We start from the raw sequence: 19,907 nt of genomic DNA on the forward strand, positions 1-19,907 counted from the left end.
TTGATACTTGGATGCCTGATGCCTTTGATAACTATTTACACATAAATATCCCATGACCTTATTTTGATATTGACAATGACTTACGTTTTGACTAATTCGGATGGTCCAAATTATTGGTTTTGGCTAAATGACGCATTTCGTTCAACACTAATATCGCTAGCTACAAAGCTGTTATACTTGCACGGATGTTATCTGTGAACACTCTCAACACACCCACATGATCTGACCTCATTTTAACATTGATATTACCATTCTTTTGCGCTAAGACTAATTCAACAGGTTAAATTATGACATGCCATCATTCTGACCTTTATATTGACCTACTTTTGGTTTAAGACTTATTCAGAAGGTAACAATCCTAAGTTAAGCCAAAATATCTCACATCTACCGGTATACCGCTTTATACAAATCTTGCTGGCGAATGAAAAATCTCAATATTGTATTATTTTTAGATGCATTAAAAGCTGATTAGGTAAAGCTGTTTATTCAACAAATAGGATTATTGACAACTAAAATATATAGTTCAATGTTTACACGGCACGGAGGAAACACTGTTTTTCAAATGCAACACCAAACAAGCAGATGTTATTTTTTATTCAATATAATACATACAATGTATACATGTATATGATCATACAACATAGTGATTGTACAAAGCAATCAAGTTCAGACATGTTATACAGGTTATGCTAATACATATACTTTTTTTGGTTTCCTTAAAATAAAATAAAAAACAATAAAAAGAACAACAGAGGAATAGTTATGAAAAATGATGAGTTGTATAAAGTTCGAAGAAAGCATACTGGACTTGTATGTTTTGTTGTATATTCACAATGATCTTATAAGATTGAAAAAATATATACAAAAATATTTTAGAAAGATAAACTAACATTAGAGTGAAATGTATATAAGTGGACAAACATTATGAGAATTTAATCCGATTCCATTTTTGTTCAAAAATTTGTAATGTGTCATTACTGAGGGCTATTTCTTTCTCAATCTGGATTTTTAGTTTAAGACTATAAACAAAACAATTAAAATTTGGTACTTGTTTTTTGTACTTCATGTTAAAGATAAAATATTTCATCAATATAAGAATACAAATCACAATATTATTACAGTCTATTGATTTCAATGAGTAAATTCCAAAACTTACATTTAAGAAAGATAGTTCAACGTTTAGTTGCTGTTGTTCAATGAAACAAACTTATTGATTCCAAATAGGCTGGATGTGTTTGCACTCCCAAAAAAGATGTTCTATAGTTTCGATGTTTTCACCGCAGAAGTCACACAGATTCGAGTTAGATAATTTGCATTTAAAGAGATATTTATTTGTAGCTATAATTCTATGGATGTATTTATATTGAAAATTTCTCTGTGTGCTTTCAATATTTGCTTTATATGGCATGGTAAATATGTGTTTCCAATTAAGTTCATGTTCTCCGAAAAGGACTTGCCATTTATTTTGGGTTTTGGAGTTTTCTGTAGGGTTTTTAATTTGTAGTGTGTAAAATATTTTATTCGTTTTGTTTTTTCTTCCAAGTATGTTTTCTACGAATGTTGTTGAGTACATGGTGTATTATTTGTATTGATTCCAGATTTAATATGTATGGGTATGCTTTTGATTAGTGTGAAGTACTTCAGAAAATTATTTGAAGGTATTTCGTATATGTAGCATATATCATCAAAAGAGTAGAAATCCTTAATTCTGTAGTCATATAATTGGTCGACATATTTAATGCTTCGTTCAAACCAATCTTTATAGAAAAACGTCTTATTGTTTGAAGTTATGTCTTTATTGTTCCATAAAATAGTTTTACTGCTGGTTTGGATTTCTAGGTTATGAGTGACATCACTCCATGCTGATAGAACATCAGACAGAAATATGTTTTTTGTTTGCAATTTCATGTAAGATAGTATTGCTGATGTTACATTCAAAGAGTAAGGAGTCACCATATTTGTTTAGGATTTTTTGGTAGAATAATTTCCATTTACTCGTATTGGTATTATCTAGGTATCTTTTAACCCAGCTGCATTTGATTGCATTCAAGAATGAGTCAATGTTCGTTAATTGGATACCTCCACTTTCTACAGATTGAATTAACTGAGTTCGTTTTATTTTATCAGGCTTACCGTCCCATATGAAATTAAATATTGCTGATTTTATATCGTTAATAACATCATTTGGTGGATTTGGGAGAACTGTTAATACATAAATTAATTTAGGAAGTACAAACGTTTTCAATACAGTGTTTTTTTCCGATTAGTGTGAGTTTACTGTGATGCCATGATTTTAAGCAGTTTTTAAAATTCTGTAATTTAGGTAGTATGTTTTTAAGAACTGTATCCTTTTCATTATTTGTGAAAGTAATTCCTAACGTTGTGGCTTCATCGGATGTCCAATTAAATTTCATTTCTTTTTTAAATCGGACATTACTTTGTTTTAATTTACCTACTCGTAGCACAGTACATTTACTTTTGTTTAGTTAAAGACCCGATGTCATTCCGTAAAGGGTTAGTGACTGTATTAGCTTATGGAAAGAATCGTAATTGTCGTTTAAAAAATAAGTTGCATCGTCGGCAAATAGGGACTGTTTGATTTCTTCGTCTTGTTCTAGTGATATGCCTTTTATGTGTTTATTTGATTGGATGTGATGTGATAGATACTCGATGCAAATAATAAATAGCGATGATGAGAGTGGACATCCTTGTCGAACCCCTCGTTCGATGTTAAAACTTTTTGAAAAGAAGCCATTGTTAATGATTATACTGTTAATATCGGTATAGAATAGTTTGACCCATTGAATGAGACTTTCACCAAAGTTCATATTTTCTAAGCAAGAGAACATAAATGAATGATCAAGCGAATCGAATGCCTTTTCAAAGTCTGCAATGAATATTAGACCAGGATTGTTTGAATTGTTGAAATAGTTTATGCATTCTTGGATAAGACGAACGTTTTCACCAATGTAACGTCCTTTTATGAAACCAGATTGAGATTTGAAATGATTGATGGTAATATTTTTTTTATTCTGTTTGCTATACTTTTAGTTGCAATTTTATAATCATTGTTTAGTAAATTAATCGGGCGCCAGTTTGATAAGGATTCTAAGTTTTTTCCAGGTTTTGGAATAAGTGATATAATACCTTGTTTTTGTAGCGTAGTTAAGTTCTCGTTCTTAAATGAATTGTTAAGTGAATTAATTAGATGTGTTTTTAGATCATTCCAGAATATTTTATAAAATTCGATTGTGATGCCATCAGATCCTTTGCTTTTGTTATTTTGCATTTCTTGTAGGGCTAATCCACATTCATATTCATTAAGCAATCCATCGCACAGTTGTTTTTCCTCTTGGTTTAAAGCGTGATGTGTATTTTTAAAAAGGGTGTTATTTTCAACATTTTTTCGTTTATAGAGGGTTTCGAAAAATAAACGTTGTTCTTCTAGTATTTGAGTTCTGTTTGTTATATCTTTGCCATTGACTACTAATTTGTGTACAGTTTTTTGTTCACTTCTACGTTTCAATGTTTGCGAAGTATTTTGTATTTTTTTCATTGTGTTCAACATGCTGTGCACGCGCTCTTAGTATTATTCCATTGAGATGTGTATGATAGATTCCATTTAATATTTGTTTTTTTTAATGTTATTTCATTTTCAATGTCGGTGGTATCATTTGTGTTTGTTTGATGCAATTGTTTTTCAAGAGTTTCAATGGTTTTGATGGTTTCAGTTTCAAGTTTGTGTGTTTCTTTTTGTTTAAATGATGTGTATCTAATTGTTGTGTTACGTATATTTCCTTTAATTACTTCCCATAAGGTGTTTGGGTTTGCATCTTTATTATTTTGAACTGTATTTAATATTTCCTGTTTTATTTGTGTTTGATATTGTGTATCGAATAAGATGCTGTTGTTAATTTTAAAGAATTCTGGGCCTCTTTCAGGTTGTATATTGTGCAGTTTAAGTTCAACTAGAGAGTGGTCAGTCATAAATCCTGGTTTTATGTTACATGTGTCAATAATGTTGCAAAGAGATTCAGATATTAAACAATAGTCTAATTTACAAAATATTGTTGGTTTTGTGTTTGAGTGCCAGGTTAAATTGCTTTCATTTGGATATACTGTACGACAGATATCTATCATATTGTAGTTTTCAATTATGTTATTTAAAATGTTTCTATTTTTAGGATGAGTATAAAGGTTTCCATTCTTTTTATCTAATAATGGGTTCAGGACAGTATTGAAATCTCCACCGATTATAATATTTTTATCTTGGTTATTAATTATAAAGGATTGTAATGTTTCGTAAAATGTGGAATCATCTATGTTAGGACCGTAGACGTTGATTAATGTGAATTGTGTTTCATGTATTTTGATATCTATACTTGCTAGTCTGCCAATTATGGTTTCGTTAAAGTTATCAACTGTGATCCCTATGTTACTTTTTATCAGAAAGGCAATGCCTTGTTTATTAGTATGTTGTCCACTGAGGTAGATGTCCCCGTCCCATTCATCTTTTAAGGTTTGTGCTAAAGTGTGTGTCAAGTGACTTTCTTGTAATAGGCATACATTATATTTTGCTTCGTCTAACCATTTGAATATTTTTATGCGTTTGTCTTTATTGTTGAGCCCTTTTACATTTTAAGTACATATTTTAACCATTGAAAGAGGTGAAGCGTGATGTAAATGATAATTTGTTTGCGCTTGTCCAGTTGGTCCCTAATTAAAAAAATGTCCAGGTGGTTTCTATTTTAAGACATAAGATATCCATACATACAAACAAAAAAAGGAAACAAAAAGTATGGATACAAAAAGATGAATATTCCATAGAGATGGAGAAATAAAAAGAAATAATCACAACCATGAGAACAAAACAATAAAGGATAAATACTATAAAGTTAGACATGATAGATCTATAGGAATAATGAAACTATCGGATTCAACTATAATTTTCAATGCAAAATAATATAACAGTTTACAAGTATAAGAAAATATATGTACAGTGAGACAGAATAGGTCACCAAACAACGATACAGAATATAATCGTTGTCATGTACATGAGACAGAATAGGTCACAAAAAACCATACAAAATATAATCGTTGTAATGTAAATGAAAAAGATCTGTACAGTGAGACAGAATATGTCACCAAAAAAAGACGATACAAGATATAATCGTTGTCGTGTATATGACAGTTATATATTTTGAACAATATAACAACCTAAACAATATGAAAAATAGAAGAACAAAAAACACACAACGCACCATGAAAAACATGTTATGTATACTCAGTACCATTGACCCAGCACCCGTGAGCTAGATTAGCATTTAAAATTTTACGCATAAATGACACCTTTTATTCGCATTCAATTTTATTTTTGCACGTTTTGCACGAGAATTCTGTGGCGATAACCTAATACTTAGTAAGGTATGATGATTACAATTGTTCGTAATTCGCAAATGTACTGCTTCAGCGTTAAGGTACTGATTATGTGTTCATTGGTTAAGCTTAGTTCAGAATAATATCTAATGCCTATATAAAATAACATTACTCATGCTCTATAAACTATATGTTAAGTGAGACAACAAAAACAAACTCATCAAAAACAATACAAGAATATATGCACATGTTCTTCTAATTGGAATAAAAACCATCAAGACAATACAAAAATACATGCACATGTCATTTGACAATACACAGTATAGAAACAAATTATGAAGAGAGACTGAAAACATGGTACACACTAACAATTGTTTTGTACAGCTCTAAAGCATTCTTCCGACATCCTTGAACTCCATTTGCATTTTGATCTTTTCATCATAAATTTTATCGTTATTTACAGTCAGTTTTTTTTTCGTGCACGTGATGCACGATTTTTTTTTGTGGCAATAGCAGTATAATTCGCGAGAAAAGTATCCATTGATTACCATCGCATACAGAAGTTATGTCCTCGTTGTAACGGTAAATGACTAGATGCATTCAACAAAAACAGTGCGAGATTTATATCGGTGAGATTTAGGCGCTTTTATTTATTTTTATTTATTTTTATCAGTACTTCCTTAGCGAGACAAAAACTATTATTTGTACATGCTCTATTATTTTGTAATAAAAACCATATGCATACAAGGTAAATAGCGAAGAACTTTGTGCAGGACAAGGATTACAAAAATAATTAATTCACACAATATTTGTATGCATGCATATTGGACAGTAGCCAAAGTGGTATCAACATTTATATGTATGCAAACAGCATGGTATAAACATATAAATACCGTGAAGACGGTTAGTACAGAGAAAGATAAGGTATAAAATATAAAAATAGAGGTTCAAAAAAGCGTGTGCATATGTTTACATAGGAAAACATGATAGGTAAATGGAGTTAAGACAGTCTGGTATCAAGTTTAGTAAACAAAAAGGTGGGTTATTTGACCGTACGTACGCAGCAAAAACATTTGTGTAGGTAGGCGATTTGAAAAGGGAGGTAAGTACACTGCCAGGTATATTATTAAGTAGCTGCGTATCGAATATAGATACGCTGGCAGGTAAGTATGTATATAGGCAAGAGTGGAGCAAGTAGAAGGAAGGAGCCGGAGGCTGGTACGTAAGTATAAGCAAAAGTAAGTACGCAAGTATGAGCAAAGGTAGGTACGTAAGTATAAGCAAAGGTATGTTTAAAAAAACACACCGGGTGTTATGTACATGGAAAGAGTAGTAGAAATGAGCCGGAAGCTAGGTACGTTAGTATAAGCAAAGGTCGGTACATAAGTATAAGCAAAGGTAGGTACGTAAGTATAAGCAAAGGTATGTACGTAAGTATAAGCACATGTTGGTACGTAAGTATAAGCAAGGGTAGGTTCAAAAACAGGGAGTTAGGTACATGGACAAATAATGAGGACACATATGTCATCAGACAACTTAAACAGTGTGAAGTCTATATTAAAAAGAAGTGATCGTAAAAATGAAATATTTTTTACGTAAATAACTCTTATAATCAAATTTTTAGATTTAGTTATCACTAATGTATAGAGTATGCATTCGTTTATAATTTGGAACTTCACAACGATATGGTACTTAAATGCTTATAAGATTGCTGTCACCTTATGAGGAAAAACACATCAAGGTTGTCACATGTTTTATGTAGTTCTTTTTGTGTTTTGGTGGTCGGCTGCTCGCACCAGAAGACGATACTTTTTGAGCGTATGTGGTTTCTTTGATTGGCCACGGTTTACTCAGCCAGCCCTTGTATTGATTAAAGTGTACTTGTTCGTTACGCTCACTGCCCCTATACCTCACGAACAGCTTGCCCTCGAACGACCAAGCCTTTTCAACACGGCCCGGCTCTTTTTGGCACAGAGATGCTAGTATCTCCGCGTTTGTTTATGTTAAGTCTTCATTAATGCATATTCCGGTGCCCTTTAGATTTCTGGTTCTCTTCATGATGTCAATTTTCGTTTGCCGTCGCACAAATTTGACTATAGCTGGTCGATTCTTATTCGGCGTGTACTTGCCGAGCCTGTGAGAAACATCAATGTCTCTGCATTCAAGATGAATGTCTAAATGTTGGTTCATCATTTTTACCGTTTAATCAGTTACTTCAATGAACGATTGATTTTCGGCGTCATTTGGAAGGCCAGATATACGGACACTGTTCCGGCGTCCGTACTGCTCAAGATCATTTATACTGGCCTCGTAGGTTTGTTTTGAGGACTCGTTGCATTTTTGAGAATTTCTATTTCCTTATTTTGCTCATTCATCTTCTCTTTGAGCGACGCTAATTCTTTCGCTTGGTCAAACATATTGCTTTCTATTATTTCTAATTGTTTCACGACTGATGCTAATAATTTCTCTTTGAGTTCTTCAAGTGTTTATTTTATAATGTTTCTTATAATGTCCGTATCGCCTTTCGTTAAAACGTTTGAAAGTTTGGTGCTTATTTCATCCAGTCGCTTCTCAATAGATGATGATTCTGCACGGCTTGGTTGGGATTCATTTTGTTTTGTTGTCACGAATTCTGTCATAATTTTTTGGCCAGATGTTACTTTGTCAGTCTACTTTTTTTTATTAGATTTTTTGTTTTGTTTAGGTTCCTTGGGTGTATCAAATAGTGACTTTTCCAGAAGACTACTGTCAGTAGCCGCCTCTTCACTTGCTGTGGAAGAATACGCCCTTTTATTCATTCTTATAAACACAATGCGTTGCAATTTGCTCTGGACATACGAGTGTAATTCAGTCACTGTTATAATCACTTAATCACTTATAATCACTTTCATATGGGTAAATATGTTAGGTAGAAAGGCTACGCTTTGCCGCATTCTAGGGTTGGTCGCATATTTCAATAATTGGTTTGATCATGGTTTAATTCATGCGTGACGAAATAACAGTCAAATAGGACGTTGATATGAACCGGTTTTTGCTGACACGTTCAAATGCTCAAAATAAATCCATCCCCACCCGGAGAAAAGGAAAAGGCAATACTTTGTTTATAAATACATAATTTTCTGTTTAATTTTCAGGCAAAATAACATACTTGAGCTTCTGGCTTAAGTCCATACACATTATAAATCCATGAAAATTATAGTTTTCACACCGATAAGAAACTTTTATTCCATTTTTATTTACATTTACATTTTCGCGTCTGTTTTTAACCGGAACCGGAAAACGAAAAAAGACAACAAGCAGATGTTAATAAAATAATAAACCTTTCGTAAATCTTTCTGCAAGTACTAGTAATTCTAGAAGCCTGGTGTTAAACAATATATAACGTTAAAATAGATAAAATTTCAAAACTCATTACATGGAACATTTTGTATATGCACTTAACATTCACATGTTACATTGTAAAGAATGGCAAAATTGAGGTATACAATTTGAAGATCATTTTTACGATTTTCAAAATATTTTTTTTGGTTTATATGAAAACCCCCAATCATAATATGATATTAACACACAGTATATTTTTAATTTTCCTTACTCGTACAGAGCATTCCGTTAGAATGGAAATAATCTCTTTCACTCGCACATAAATCGAGAACCAACTACCTACATGGTTTGTCATTCACTGAAGCATAACACACAGCCAACTACCAACATGGTTTGACATTCACTGAAGAATCACACACAGCCAAATACCTACATGGTTTGACACTAACTGAAGCATCACACACTGTCAACTACCGCTCATTGGGTCATTGTCGACCTGAAATGGCTTAAAGTCACCCGGGGGTGACTAGAAGCCGATTTTTGTCAGCCTAGGGTGACTTCAAGCCGATTCATATCACCCTGGGGTGACATCAAGCCGACCGGGTGACTAGAATCGGCTTGAAGTCACCCAGGGTGACACGAATCGGATTCTTGTCACCCCCAGGTGACTTCAAGCCATTTCAGGTCAAAAATGACCCAATGAGCGTAGAGCATTGGGTCATTGTCGACCTGAAATGGCTTGAAGTCATCCGGGGTTGACTAGAAGCCGATTCTTGTCACCCTAGGTTGACTTCAAGCCGATTCATGTCACCCTGGGGTGACTTCAAGCCGACCGGCAAAAAAGATTCGCCTCGAAGTCACCCCAGGATGACATGAATTGGCTTCTAGTCAACCCCGGGTTACTTCAAGCCATTTTAAGTCGACAATGACCCAACGAGTACAACTACGTACATGGTTTGACACTAACGGAAGCATCACACTCTTGACTACCTACATGGTTTGACAATCACTGAAGCATCACACACAGCCAACTACCTACATGGTTTGACAATCACTGAAGAATCACAAACTGTCAAATACCTACATGGTTTGACACTAACTGAAGCATCACACACTGTTAACTACCTACATGGTTTGACACTCACTGAAGCATCACACGCTGTTAACTACCTACATGGTTTGACACTCACTGAAGCATCACATACTGTCAACTACCTACATGGTTTAACACTCACTGAAGCATCACACACTGCCAACTACCTACATGGTTTGACACTAACTGAAGCATCACACACTGTCAACTACCTACATGATTTGACACTCACTGAAGCATCACACACTGTTAACTACCTACATGGTATTACACTCACTGAAGCATCACACACTGCTTACTACCTACATGGTTTGACATTCACTGAAGCATCACACACTGTCAACTACCTCCATGGTTTGGCATTCACTGAAACATCACACACTTCCAACTACCTACATGGCTTGACATTCACTAAATCATCTACCAGTGTCAACTACCTACATGGTTTGACACTCACTGAAGCATCACACGCAGCCAACTACCTACATGGTTTGACACTCACTGAAACATCACACACTGTCAACTATCTACATGGTTTGACACTCACTGAAGCATCACACACTGTTAGCTGCCTACATGGTTTGGCACCCACTGAAGCATCACACACTGCTTACTACCTACATGGTTTGACACTAACTGAAGCATCACACACAGCCAACTACCTACATGGTTTGCCACTCACTGAAGCATCACACGCTGCCAACTACCAACATGGTTTGACATTTACTGAAGCATCACACACTGTCAACTACCTACATGGTTTGACACTAACTGAAGCATCACACACTGCCAACTACCTACATGGTTTGACACTAACTGAAGCATCACACACTGTCAACTACCTACATGGTTTGACACTCATTGAAGCATCACACACTGCCAACTACCTACATGGTTTGATACTAACTGAAGCATCACACACTGCCAACTACCTACATGAGTTGACACTCACTGAAACATAACACATTGTTAACTACATACATGGTTTGACACTCACTGAAGCATCACACACTGTTAACTACCTACATGGTTTGACACTCACTGAAGAACCACACACTGCTTACTTCCTACATGGTTTGACACTAACTGAAGCATCACACACTGTCAACTATCTACATGGTTTGACACTCACTGAAGCATCACACACTGTTTACTACCTACATGATTTGACACTCACTGACGCATCTTACACTGCTTACTACCTACATGGTTTGACACTAACTGAAGCATTACACACTGACACTGTCAACTACCTACATGGTTTGACATTCACTGAAGCATCACACACTGTTAACTACCTACATGGTTTGACACTCACTGAAGCATCACACACTGCCAACTACCTACATGGTTTGACACTCACTGAAGCATGACTTACTGTCAACTACCTACATGGTTTGACACTCACTGAAGCATCACACACTGCTTACTTCCTACATGGTTTGACACTCACTGAAGCATCACACACAGCCAACTACCTACATGGTTTGACACCCACTGAAGCATCACACACTGTCAACTACCTACATGGTTTGGCACCCACTGAAGCATCACACACTGCTAACTACCTACATGGGTTGTAACTCACTGAAGCATCACACACTGTTAACTACCTACATGGTTTGACACTTACTAAAGCATTACACACTGCTTACTACCTACATGTTTTGATATTCACTGAAGCAGTACACACAGCCAACTACCTACATGGTTTGACACTAACTGAAGCAGCACACACTGCTTACTGCCTACATGGTTTGACAAACACTGAAGCAGCACACACAGCCAACTACCTACATGGTTTGACACTCACTGAAGCATCACACACTGATTACTACCTACATGGTTCGACACTCACTGAAGAATCAAACACTGCCAACTACATGGTTTGACACTCACTGAAGCATCACACACTGCCAAGTATATGGTTTGACATTGTCACTTAAGCATCACACACTGCCATCTCAATAATGTGACATTTTCTTTGAAACGGGCAGTTATTGCAAACTGTTGCAGAAATAACAGAAAGCTCTAAAGCATCACACATTGCCAACTTAATTATGTGACATTGTCTTTGAAACGGACAGTCTTTGCAGACTGTTGCAGAAATAACAGAAAGCTCTATTCTTTTGTGATTTCTTGCATGGCTAACATTCCTGAAATAATGTATTTTTATTTCAAATACAAGTAGTATTAACATTTTCAATAATCAGATAATCACTTTTAAAGGGAATTGTTAACAGCCTGTCAAAATGGTAGTTTCCAACTTTTGCCACAGATTTTAAAAGTAAATGATCTATATACATCAGTGAGCGAAATAACACTAGTTACATAGACTAAAACTGAAAATAAACTTTCGAATACGAATAGCCATTGTTAGAAATTTATAAAATTATAAAGCGTTACAAATGGGAAACGATTTAGTAATTTGAATAGTTTAGTTGTTTTCGTTATATTTTGTGAAAATATGTGGATTGCTTATATAAAGTAAAAATTTTCAATATTATATCATATCAGCATTGATGGTCAAGTGGTTCAGACGCTTGACTTTTGCTCCAAGGTTTAGTGGTTTGAGCCACGGTTAGGATAACATTTTTCTATCTTTAATTTCATTCTTGTTTTATAATTGAAGTCTTTAGTTCTGATATTAACCTGTATCACTTTAAAGGAGCATTATTTTTTCCTCAATATAAAGTTTGTACATGAAAACAGCATCGTTCCGAATCAGTTTTTTTGTCAAATTTCAAAATTTCCAATCTCACATGAAAAATGCCTGATTCATAGAACGGAAAAAAAATCGGTGATGCCCATATTTAATTTGTGCTTGAAGAATGGATTGATCGTTACCAAACGGAAAGTAATCCCAGCAATTTTTGATGACAGTATTGATTTGTTCGCGATGCCAGATTACTTTGTACTATTTTCCTAACTGACAAAAATGCAAAACATTTCAGGGTTCTTAATGGGTTATAATTTTTATTTTTCACCGATATTTGCCACTTAAACAAATATGAGCTCTTTCGTTACCATTCTTAAATCGTTGTCTTCAATGTGATACGATGAACTTGTTTTGTTATATAAAAAATATATTACACTAGCCGTTACTTTTATGTCTAGTTTTGATCCATTTTTTCAAATTTTGGAGGATCAATTCCCAATGCAAACCAGATCCCAACAGAAAAAAAGTTTATATTTTTCCCTAATGGGGTATAGAAATCACCCATTGAAGGTTTCCAATAAGGAAATAACATTTTTTTGTAATAAGTCTCAATACAGAATAGTTCATTTTCCATCAAGATCAATGAACTTTAGTAAATGTAATATTGCAAACACATTAATTCACATTTTTTAATTATTTGTTAGCAAAAAACATTGGTTTTAAAATATTGCCGCTAGGGTGCGGGGCATTTGTCTTTATTGAGGACCAGAGTTGTTGAACAACAACATAATGCTTAACTTCGCAAATGTACTGGGAAAAATACATTTGTACATTTATGTTTCGGTCCTATGAATTCCAGTCTGGTCCTGCAAGTTATCTAAGTCTACAGGACCAGACTTTAAATACTTTTCGGAATGTCTGTACCGTAATTTTCGGGTTATATGTTGCACCTGAATGTAAGACGCATCCCCTATTTTTTTTACATTTTTTCGAATTTGTCTACATATAAGACGCATCGGTGTATACGACGCACATATTCCATGACGAAATAACCCATAATATACATTCAAAACGTTTATCCATGAAAACTTTATTTCTCTTTTATGTTTGATTTTAAATCGAAGATGCCTAGTCAAAGTGATTGCATTCATTTATTTCATCATTTTATTTATTTTTATGCCCCCGGTATGGTGGCATATAGCAGTTGAACTGTCCATCAGTCCGTCCGTATGTCTGTCCGTCTGTCCGTCCTTCCGAAAACTTTAACCTTGGCCATAATTTTAACAATATTGAATATAACAACTTGATATTTAGCATGCGTGTGTATCTCATTGAGCTGCACATTTTGAGTGGTGAATGGTCAAGGTCATCCTTTAATGTCAAAAGTAAAAAAATACAATCCAAGGGAAGTAAAAAGCTTTAAAAGGGAGATAATTTCTAAACCTGCCATATGATATATTGAAAATGTATTTCAAAGCGGCGCAATAGGGGGAATTGTGTTTCTCACAAACACATCTCTTGTTTTCCATTATAATTATAAGAATGTATTGATTAAAATAATGACATTCTAAACAATGTATTACCGGTAATTATGGACCAAATCAGCAGAGTTGCATTCACACATGTTTATCCCTTTTGTCAAAACACCGCAGACCGCAGTCTAGGTCAGTAGACGTTCTATGCGTGTTTTCATAACGCCCAACAATTAATCCAGTTTCGTCCAGATGTTCTCTTTAATCAGTATACGGTACAATAACTGTTTAAATAATCACTCAATTAACAGACCGTATGATAAAGATATTAATTTGAAATTAATTTAGTGGAAAAGTCAAATTATTCGCGATATAATGTGTTAAAAAATACCAAAGAAACTTATAAACGAAATCAACAGTACTCAATATTCTCTGCGCTACAATGTTTGTATCAAAATATCAATACACGCACGCTTTCCATGCGTATACATTGACCTTGTTCATTGCCGCATAATTTTCACGCGCTTTTGTTGGGAACTATACATGATGACATTGACTGTATATTGGAAGCATTTGTAAACGTCGTGTTAACTTTAAAAATCAGAAGTCTGTTTTGGATTACAAATTATTATTCTCATATGGGAATTCAACAAAACATGTTTACTTATGTTAGATTTGTTATGAATTAAATATTAATTTGTTAAAACGCTTTACGTGTCCAAAAAAAGTTTTTATAATATAATGCATGAAAAACACAATTATCAGGAGGATAACACCTGTTGTCAATCATCGGTCTCTTACATAACTTGCCGTGATTTTATCGCGGAGAAGTACGCTGTAGGGACCGATTAATGTTGTAGGTAAAACAAAGCCATAACACTGCAATAAACCCCTGAAATTATTGAGTGATAGTGACATGGGGTTATTCACGTATATCTGATAACAACTGTTCCTCATCTAGCCGTAAAACATGTATTGTGTAAAAACCATAACGGGTATTGTGATGAGTTTAATAGTGATTAGAGAATTTAAAAAAAATGGTTTGACCGAAAGCTATAACCATCAATATCAATTTATGTGTCTTTTGTGGAGAAATTTTTGAAACAAAAACTTGATACAGTGCCCTAGATAAGCTGCGTATCTGTGTATTACCACCAATTGAAATATTTAAAAAAGCAAAAATTAGAATGAATTGCGTATTCAAAACGCAATCATTTTGGCGTTGATCCAAATCCATTACAATAGATGCATGCAATACAAGAGCCTGGATCAAAACAATCTCTTGTAAGTTGGTTAAATTACATTCATGTATGTGAGAGCATAGAACGAAAACGCATGGAGAATGAAAACATTCTTTGGCCAATATTTCAATAATAAATAAAGCGCCTGACTATATCGTTACGACGGCATACGTTTTAAATCTAACTTAATCCGGCACTCATTGTGGTATCCTTGTCCGAAATAAATCGCCTGAAATAATATACCATTTAAATATGAAGTCAACAGAAGAAACATTAGCGGAATTACCATCAGAAAATTGCATGGTCGATCTACGAGAGGACTCTCATTCTTAGCGTTTCGTATATCACGCTGTTGTTCTTTAAGCTTTTCAGCTTTTTTTCGTTGCCCTGTTTTTTTCTTTGGCATGTTTAATCTCAGCTTGTTTCAAAAGCCTACATTTGAAAATGTCTTTACTGAAGTACGTTATGTTTGAGAAAAATGAACAATAGTATATGATAAAGATGTGGAAAATTTTATAAGTAATTAAAATATTACAAAAGAAAAACATTGAAATCAGTTTCAATATTATCGAAACGTCTTTTTGCTATACATAAGACTTTTTAAACAAAAGCCACAATTCATGTACACGCATGCGCAGACAAAACCAGTGATTCAATCCTGTATGGTTTTAGCATTTATCGACAGTAGCACTAAATATTTACTTGTATTTTCTTGAATCAACTAAAAGTGGAAATTTAACAACAAATATGATGAACATCATGAATTCCCTTTCCAGCGTAGCAAGTTTGCAGATGTGCATGGAAATAATTTGTTAAAACTGTGTGTAAAGTTCTAGAGTGAAGTCATAACACCATCAGACCATCATCACTTTATTCTAATCATGTCAACTATGGACAGCAATTAAGTACTCTCCTATTAATATAATGAAAAGATTGCATAAACAAAGTGCATTGTAAAAGTGACAGGTTTCACTAAATAAACTCTTGTCTGTACAAAGCTGATTTTCCTATGGTTTCAGCCACCCTAATGTTTAAAGATTTATTTTTTGCTTCATTATCAAATCAAATGCTTCAAGATGTGTTCTGCCTTTAATTATTTATTTATTTAACTAAATAAAATAAGTTATTTGAACAAAAGCAGTATGTACATTCATGATTGAAGACACCACTAAGATAACCAATGGTTATCTGCCTCACTTCCATGTTGTTGGTTTCCAGAAATCTTATTGTTTGTTTTTTGCAGGTGTTATTTTCACTGTTAATGGATTCTCTGAAAACGTTATCATTTTATTTCATTCACAAATTTTAACTTAGTAATTTAAACAAAAATGAAAATATTAAGAGTTAAATTCATTGGGCTTGTCATCACTAAATTTGGCTAATTTTGAAATAAAAGTTGCCATTTTTGCGAAGAAATCATGATTCATATTGAACACAATGGCATCATTGCTCATCATGCCATAACCAAAGTGAATCCAGACAAAATTGCCCTGTTTGCTTATAGGCCAAAGGTGAGCCTTATTTGGAATGAATCATCTCTGGGTGTAAATTGCATAAAGCAAAGCAAATATTGATATACTGTGTATTTTCATGCATTTTGGCTTCAAATTTTCAGTGTCAGTGCACATTTCATTTGTTTACTTGCAGATAATGTACTTTGAAACACAATTGACAAAGTGTTCTTTTCTTTTGGGAATTTTTTAGATGGCTATTCAGTTTTTCCTCATTTGGGAAAGTTCCTTTTTCTTTATGAAGAGAGAACTCATCACTGAATTATTGTTAATATTAGAAGATATTCAAACACACGTTATCAACAGTGACAAATCTTGAAGGGTTCCCCAGCAGCAATTCTGCTTTTTGTGGCAGAATAGCAGATGGACCCATTGTCCTCAAGAATCACACTCACTGTCCCCAGTTAGCAATCCTTAATGCATGTATATACAGCTTCTTGTTTTCCTTTGGTGATTACTTCTTGTTACCCATTATCACACTCGTCAGCTATGCTCGCAGGCCAGCTTCCTGTAGATGGAAGAAGGCTCATCTGAGTTGTGTCTGAGTTTTCATTTTTGTCGAGCTGGTACCACATTTTCTTTGTTTTGCTGTTCATATGCCTCCAGCTCAGCAACGAACATGTCGCTTGGTACCTCTCTACCGCTTTGGCTTTATCTGTAGTTTTTGTTTGCATTTGGCATGTCAAAGTTTGCTCCGGTATTAGTTTCCCCTTTTTCTCCAAGTACAATTCGACAGCTTCTTTTTCTGCCTTAATGGCCTTTACTTTGGTAATGAATGTGGCATCTTTGAACTGTTTTAAAGGCAACATATTTTAGATACACCACTTCTTTTCTGCTCTCTTTATTGTCCAATCTTCATGAAACTTGGTCAGAACATTTGTTCTCATTATATCTTGGCCAATTTCGAAACTGGGTCACATGTATTGGAAATCTAGGTCACTAGATTAAATGAAAGAAAAAACTTGTTACACCATAGAAGTAACATTTATTGTCCCATCTTTCTGAAAATTGTTGAGAACACTTGTTTTCGTAATATATTAGCAGTGTTGAAAAATGGTTTTGGTCCATTGAAAAATATAGCCGTTAGGGACTGAACAGATTTCCTATATCAAAGCTCAAGTAAAACTTTGTTAAAATATTAAAAGTTACATTTTTAGTCCCATCTTTATGAATTTATTCTTATCATATCCCAACAGAGTTCCTTAATGGTTCTGGACTTCTGGTCCATTGAAAAACATGGTTGTCAGGGGGCATTGCAGTTTTTCTAATTTGACTCAGTGTCAAATGTGATTGATGCAAGCACATCGAGCCCCACAGTCATGTTAATTGTAAAATAGGCATAACTCAAGCCATTAGCTTAACCCCCACAAACAAAGTTTAGGGGGTATATAGGAGTGAACTTGTGTGTCGGTCTGTCTGTCGGTCGGTCCGTATTAAGTGTCCGCTCTCTAATTCAAGTTGTTTTGATCCGATCTTTACCAAACTTGAACAGATGTTGTAGATAATGTCTAGATCAAGTTCGAATATGGGTCATGCCGGGTCAAAATCTAGGTCACGGGGTTACATAGTGCGTTTTAAACATTGAGCATGGTGTCTACTCTCTAATTCAAGTTTCACCAAACTTAGTCAGAAGTTGTATCTAGATGATGTTTAGGCAAAGTTCGAAAATGGGTCATGGCAGGTCAAAAACTAGGTCATGGGGTCACTTAGTGCGTTTTTTAACATTCAGCATGGTATCCGCTCTTCAATTCAAGTAGTTTTCATCCGATCTTCACGAAACTTGGTCAGAAGTTTTATCTAGATGATCTTAAGGCCAAGTTCGAACATGCGCCATGCCAGATCAAAATTAGGTCACGGGGTCACTAAGTACGTTTAACACATTCAGTCCGCTCTCTAATTCAAGTAGCTTTCATCCGATCTTCACACACTTGGTCAGAAGTTGTATCTAGATGATGTGTAGGTCTAGTTCGAACATGGGCCATGCCGGGCAAAAAAACTAGGTCACGGGGTCACTAAGTGCGTTTTAAACATTTAGCATGGTGTCCGCTGTTTTTTGTGAAGACATTATGCAAAATGTTCTGTGTCAATGCGGCATGTGGGGGGTATTCGTCACGTCTGTGACAAAGCTCTAGTTATTGATCCATTCTGTTAATTAAAATATTGAGGTATACAAGTGCTGTGCTTTCCACATGAATTTTTTCAGACGCCCCGGGTCCAATGGGCTGGGGAGGACTGTCTATACTTTTTTTTACAGTTTTAGAGGCCAATTACGTAATTTGGTGCGCTATGACTCTTAAAAATAACAACTATAAAGTAATTGATACAGATATATTTATTTAAACAATCATTGTAAAACCTTTTTCCGTATAGATAGTATAAGCCCGACTCGAACAATTCTCCAATACATCCGTATCAATCCGATTCTATTAGCATACTTACTACTTTTCCAGTTTCTTTTCATTACCCGTAAATCCCGTATATTCTATTTTTAAAAGCAACCTTGTGTGAATATTAGCGATAAAAGTGCTTAAGTATTTCCTAAACACATTTTTTTAAAGTCTAAAATGAATTTCGGCAATGCCAAAAGTGGCTATTAAAAATCTGATGAAAAACTCTCACTAAACATGCGTAAATCACCGGACGTGATGTGTGCGTGTTTATAGAACAATAAATACAGCGACGCTTTCCAAATGACACGACGTTGTACATGTTGCATAATCTTTCGTGCCTTTTCTATTGAGACAAAGAATCAACACGATATAAATTAGCTCTGTTTAATCGACTAGAATTTGTCAAGGTCGCATAATCATTTTCATTCGGAAGTGTGTTGGGAATACAAACACGTTAACATTAACATGCTGGAGTGGGTTTCTGATTACAAATTTATTTTTGCTCCTTGGAAATTTCAACAAATATTTAAAGTGTAATGAATTCAACGATAATTTGTTAAAATGCTGTACGAGTCGAAAACTGTTTTGACAATATAATGCATAAAATGCACAATTTCCACGAGCATTAAAGCCGGTTGCCATCATCCTTCTTCTAATTAACTGGCAAAGATTTCTGTGGCAATTACATGTACGTCACGAGTCTTCTGCATGATTTTACTACAGGTATTGAATTATACGGGTGCTGTCGCTCATAAAGCATGCGCTCTCATTGGTAAATATATATTGTCCAATACAATGAAACTTCGCCTTTAGGCGGTCTTTAGTTGGGTAAAGCGATGCATGT

General features: G+C 34.6%; 1 protein-coding gene across 8 annotated transcripts in view; it reads left to right on the forward strand.

The window, feature by feature from the left end:
* Positions 1-19,907, forward strand: part of LOC127879105 (spectrin beta chain, non-erythrocytic 1-like) — a 254,747-nt gene that overhangs the window by 21,985 nt on the left and 212,855 nt on the right. The gene's annotated exons all lie outside the window — the stretch shown is intronic.

Source organism: Dreissena polymorpha, chromosome 4, assembly GCF_020536995.1.
Source record: "Dreissena polymorpha isolate Duluth1 chromosome 4, UMN_Dpol_1.0, whole genome shotgun sequence".
Taxonomy (NCBI): domain Eukaryota; kingdom Metazoa; phylum Mollusca; class Bivalvia; order Myida; family Dreissenidae; genus Dreissena; species Dreissena polymorpha.